Raw genomic sequence first — 6,000 nt, forward strand, 5'->3', positions numbered from 1 at the left:
GAGTGAAACGCTAAATACGTGATCAAGGAACGAAAACCCACAAATGAATATCACTATATAAAGCAGTCTATTGACGGCATCATAGAAGCTTCTACCACTCTTAATTATACACACACTGTTAGGGATGCCTTAAAGGCTATTGTTAATGTAACAGACACAACCAACTCGTCGATAGAGTCAAATTCAACAGTGGATCCTGTCATACGGGAATACAGCAGACTTGAATCTTGTTTCTATTCAATTGATAATGAAATAAAAGAAATGATGGATTAGTTAGAATATCAAAAATAGACCTTCTAAACACGTGTTTCCATCTGAAATGCTTTGTGTGTTCAAAGCGAAAAGTCCCCCCCCCCCAAAGTTTTATGTATAATTAAAATATTTATCCTACTCTAAGCAACTACGGAATAGAAGACATGGGTATTTGATTGTTTTTCTGTTAAACCCAAGGTACAATGAAGAGAAGAATAAAAAGTTACAGTTTTCCAAACTGCTACCGTATCATTAACTATTACAATTTCATCATGAGAAAAAAAAACTACAATGATAAAAAACATCAAAATACGAACTCGTATGTATAACAGTGAAAATCGAAATGCATATCATTGTAGTTCCTAGAATGATTAAGATAATGGATGTACACGAATGTTCCCAGGCGTCCAATACCACACCGATAGCATCGTCTTTGTTCTGGAATCTGAATCCAAACCATTCAACTTCAGCACAGGAGACACGTACGTATTCTCACCATAATCTACTGCATACTTAATGTTACCCTGTCCACAACACGTTTGTTCACATAACGGTAACTGCATTGAACGCCGCTGAACTCCTCGGAATATCTTATTCTGTTCCCATCATCGTTGAACTGACACCACCCACTATTTCCTGCGTGTACGATGGAAGGTCATCTAGTACGTTTAAGTCCAGTATTGTAGTACTAGTGATAAAACAAATGCTGAACTTTACCATCAGAAAGTTTAATCAAAGTCAATTTTATAATTAATCGTACCGATTTTCAATCACACAACTCCAGTTTAATTGACACATTGATGTTGATGACTATCTTGTATTTTGTTTGATATCCGACTGATCAGAATTTATATTTAATGTAGGTGGAGATGAGGATGGTTGGACAGATAATGAAGTAGCGGTTAAATTTATGGTAACAGATGAAGAATCGGATGTTGATTATTGCGAAAGGGCAATAGGTGTAGCTTTACTTGCTTCATTAAGATATTAGTGCAATGAATGGATTTTGTTCGGGTTTATTTTAAAACAAAGCTATGAAATTTTAATTTGGATAAGCTACCAACCTCAAGGAATAGAGTTACAGACATTTGAAAGATTGATAACAAAAGAAACATTTTTTTCAAAGATTTTGAATACAGTTTACTAGAAAATCGAACTGTGTACTCGACAATCAGATGCCACAATCGTGCCGGATTATCAACCTCCAAATCGTCGGATGGAGTCAAAATTTCAATACGTTCAGCATCAGTAGACCATGTAGAAGTAGTTGTTCTTCCGATGTCCATTACTGAGTACCAAGCTGGTAGTCATCATCAAAGCGTCAAAAATGGTGTTAAAATTCGGTGGTCTGGTTTTGATGACTACGTAGGAATTGAACAATACAGGGTATATCTGAAATTAGTAGTGTTTTAAAAAGAGAGGTAAAATTAATTTATTTTCATCTTGGATTTCATCTGACTTTTTTTTCAATTTCCAGATAATTTTTTTTCTGGTGATGGAAAGAAAATTGATGAGAAGATGTCCTTCCCAATCGGACAAGATATGAAAACAGCAAATATGAATTTGGAGATGATTGCAGGCCTGAAGAATATTACTTTTTAGGTGATCAATAAACTTCTTCTTTCAAGCAGCAAAGTTCTGTACGTTACAGTTGTTAAAGATAAACCAGGAAAAGAAGGTGAGGGCGTTCAGATAATAGAAATATAAAACAAACTGGGATATTGAAGATGACTCAGAATCAATCAAACGAGTATGCCATGTGTTTAACTTCTTGTGAATATTTAAGCCCTGTTTTGTCAGCCACTGAGGTGTTACTAATGCATTTTCTTTTGTATGCTTCAATTTTCATTGTATTTGATATCAATGAACTTGTTTAGAAAAGTATATAAAACTTTAATTAATGCATCTGATTGTATGTCTTTCAAATGAATTATAGATGGGACACCTTTGATGGTGACATGGCATGCCGGAAACAAAGAATTTACTGTATCCTGGGACAAAGTATTCTCTTCCAAATATCCATTGTTCTACGAAGTATCTGCGGGAACTGTTGAAGGCGGAACGAACATTTTACAATGGCAGGAGACCACACTATCCAGTATCACGTTTGGTTTACCACCAACAATCACAAACCTGTCCAATTTGTCTGTCCACGTGTTTGTAAGAGCAATCAATGTCGGGGGAACTTACGAGGACATCAAGGGATTCATAAGACTTTCTAAATAATTAACATTTTTAAAGGTTATTCACATATAACCAAACTACTTTTGAATAGTTTGTATAGTATAGGGAAAATATTTGATACATAACAATGGGTTTTCACAGAAGTTTACTGAATTATAAAAGTAGAAAATTATTCTACACAAACGAAATGTTTTGACAGGGGTTTATTGAATTAGAAAGAATTTTACTTTAATGGAGGACAGTGAAATTGGAAGATATTTTCATTCTGAATTGAAAACACTACTGAGCATTTGTCGATTTAATATAAGTATTGTCATAAGACATATAAATATATACAAGATATGAAAGATCTACCTTTTAAAAAAATATTATTTTTGTAATTTCAACACATTTATATATACAAACTGTAATCTACACTCACTCATTCACACTTGTAATTATTCTCTGCACCTTCTGTATCAACAATAACAATGAATTGTATATAATATATACATACACACACATAAATATGTATACACACATAAACATACATATATACACATACACATTCAAAGATAAAGACAATATTTTATTTTCAATATAAATGTATTGTGATTTTCAACACACTACTTGTCCATTATATTATCATACAAAGATCTACCTTAATAGTTTTGGAATATTGTATATGTCAGGTTTTTTAAAATTAAAAGTAGGTCACAAAATCACACATCATTGCATCATATGAAAGGTCTTTCCGTAAAATTTAAGTATTACATTTTCAACTGTGAAATACTATAATTTATTCATTAAATACAAGTGATATTTTCAATGGTCAGGATTCTAAAATTGATTCTATGTCTGTATTTGGCCATCGAAATAAAGAGATTGATAACTTTTTACTTCATTCAAAGCATTGTTAAGGCGATTATAAATTAGTGAAATAATGTCCACCTTTTTTATGTTCAACTGAAATATTATCATCTACAAGTCTGTTTGAGCTTTTGCATTCTCATTAGCAGTATCTAAGTATCTAGTCCAAACAAATGGCTAATTTTTCTATGTCATCTTTGAAGACCCATTTGTGAGTAAAAAGTTTCCCTGATATTCTAAACAAGAATTAACTGTGTAATTTCAAATATTTAGACATGAGGACAGGGTTTTTGTGTTTCTTTCTCTCATTGTCATTAACACCATCACATTTCAGGAACCTGAAATAAAGAAAAAGATTAATTTATCTAAAGGCGAGACATTTTCACCTTGCAACACCGAGACAATAATTTTTAAACAGCTGATTGATTCAGTAGTAGTCAAATTTTTAGTAAACCTATACATGTATCAAAAGATGGCATACTGTATTAACTCAGAATGGACATATACATGCAATTTTTTGTCTCTGCATTGATAGGCCTGTGTGCAATGTTATTACAATATTATTTCAGTAAATGGACTACATACAACTGGGCTATTTAAAATGCGAACCTTTGAGGAACTTGCGTTACATATTCTGTCAAATGAATTGATCTCTCTGTAATTGTTGAAATATTTCCACTGATCTACCAAATTGCATTGACTATCAGCTGCAACTGCTCATCTATAGATATAGTCATCACCTTCAACCAGATCAGTATACATTTTATCTCTGACTGAAAAAAAACCCCAATTAATTACATGTAAATTACTTTAAAGTCAGAAATAGAATTTTTCTTCCAAATTTGAATCCATCTTTAATATTTTAATTATCACAGTGTGCAAAAGTTTAGATAAATTTGAGACTTTCTGAATACACATGGAACTACAATGTGTACCACCGACAGAGGGATGGATTAACTGTTTTTGGCTATATTTAGCTCTAAATCTTCATAGTTATTTCGGATTTCAAACATTTCGGTTGAGCATCACTGAAGAGACATTATTTGTCGAAATGCGCATCTGGTGCATCAAAATTGGTACCGTATACGTTTTACATTAACCCCACTCCAAGACCTGTTTCCGTTTTCTGGACGAAGGTTTTTAAAAACCTTGTATCAAAAACCTTTTGAATACTGTCAGTCGGATTAACTGAAGTCTCAAACTGTCTCTTTTAACTACACTACATAGCAAATAAAATTGATTGAAAGTTGATTTTAATCAGACTGGCATTTTGTTTTCACATCTCAAAATTTAAGAAAGAAATTTGGCTGTGAAAAAAGATTGAGCAGAGGTCCCCCATTTTTTAAGCGTTTCCACAACCCCTTAATCCAGGACTGTGGTTGAGAAAAGAAAGAGTAAAGAGGAGATGGGAGAAGGTTTCCTTTATCTTGAAGGAATCAATCCCCTCTTTGAGAAATAATTTTGTTACAATTTCCCTGTTAAATTTGATGCTTTATCCTTTTTTTTCGATTGTTTTTTCCATTACAAGAATTCATCATTATTGCAAATACTGTATATTTACATCAAGTGTTTTGTCCTGCTACCGGCAGGGCTCATCAAACCAACATTATTGTCAATGTTGATAGTAAATGTTACAATTTTCAAAGTCCGATCAAAATGGGTTCCTTTATATCAGTTGTGAACATTGTAGTTTCCATAAATTTGAAAGAAACACATGCTGTATAAGTGTCGGTTTCGTACAGAGTGAAGTCTACTCCGTCCACATCATTTCATGTTCCCTCCTCGTCAAACTCGTAGAGTCGGTTCTTGCATAAGGTTCTGCTCTGATGGTCATTTTTAGCAATTACCAACGTTAACACATCGAGAACCGGAAATCTCCTGTCTTCTAGCTTCTGCAGACGATATTTATTCATGTTTAGCAAGTCATTAGTAAAGTTTCTTTATTTTAAATAGAAACCAACGAAAATATAGAAACTTCCAGTCATTATGAGATACTGATGGGTACCAGAACGACCATGAAGTTTGCCAAAAATAAAAAAAAAACTTCACAAAAATGATGGGATAAAATCTTTTGTTGGGTTGGTGGAAATTCTAAGACTCGATCGGGCGAGGGGAAATCAACATGTTTTTTTTTTAATTTGGCCTTAATAAAAGTTTAGAAATATGCGATGTGCCTTTTAATAAAAGTTTAAACATATCAACTGGAGAGAAGCACGGAGAAGTATAAGAGAATTCCATAAGATTTCTAGCGTCTCGTTATGAACATAATTGTAGATCTTCCACAGCAAAATATATAATATAAATTATAAAAATCAATTATCCATTATCATTACAAACTGTATGATGCTAGTGTTTAGAATAATAGAATGTGACTGATTAGGATACAGAGCTCACGACGGGTGTGACCCATCAACAGGGAATGCTTAATCCTCCTAGGCACCTGATTCCACTTCTTATGTGTCCAGCTGTACGTATATACTTTATTGTTTGTGTATTATGTTATGTAGGGTTGATGAGATTGAACAATGCTCGATATCATCACCTGTCATCATTCATTGATTTCGTAAGCTTGGCGACACATTTGATTGGAGATACATGTATATGTTTACTTTCTAATGTAGTGATTTTAATTTTACTATACTTAAAGTATGAATAGTCATTTGTAGAGAAAGTTGCTATCATTGATGTAATCCCTATGGTAGAAAAGACAGTCTT

Source organism: Ostrea edulis, chromosome 3 (assembly GCF_947568905.1).
Source record: "Ostrea edulis chromosome 3, xbOstEdul1.1, whole genome shotgun sequence".
Classification (NCBI taxonomy): Eukaryota; Metazoa; Mollusca; class Bivalvia; order Ostreida; family Ostreidae; genus Ostrea; species Ostrea edulis.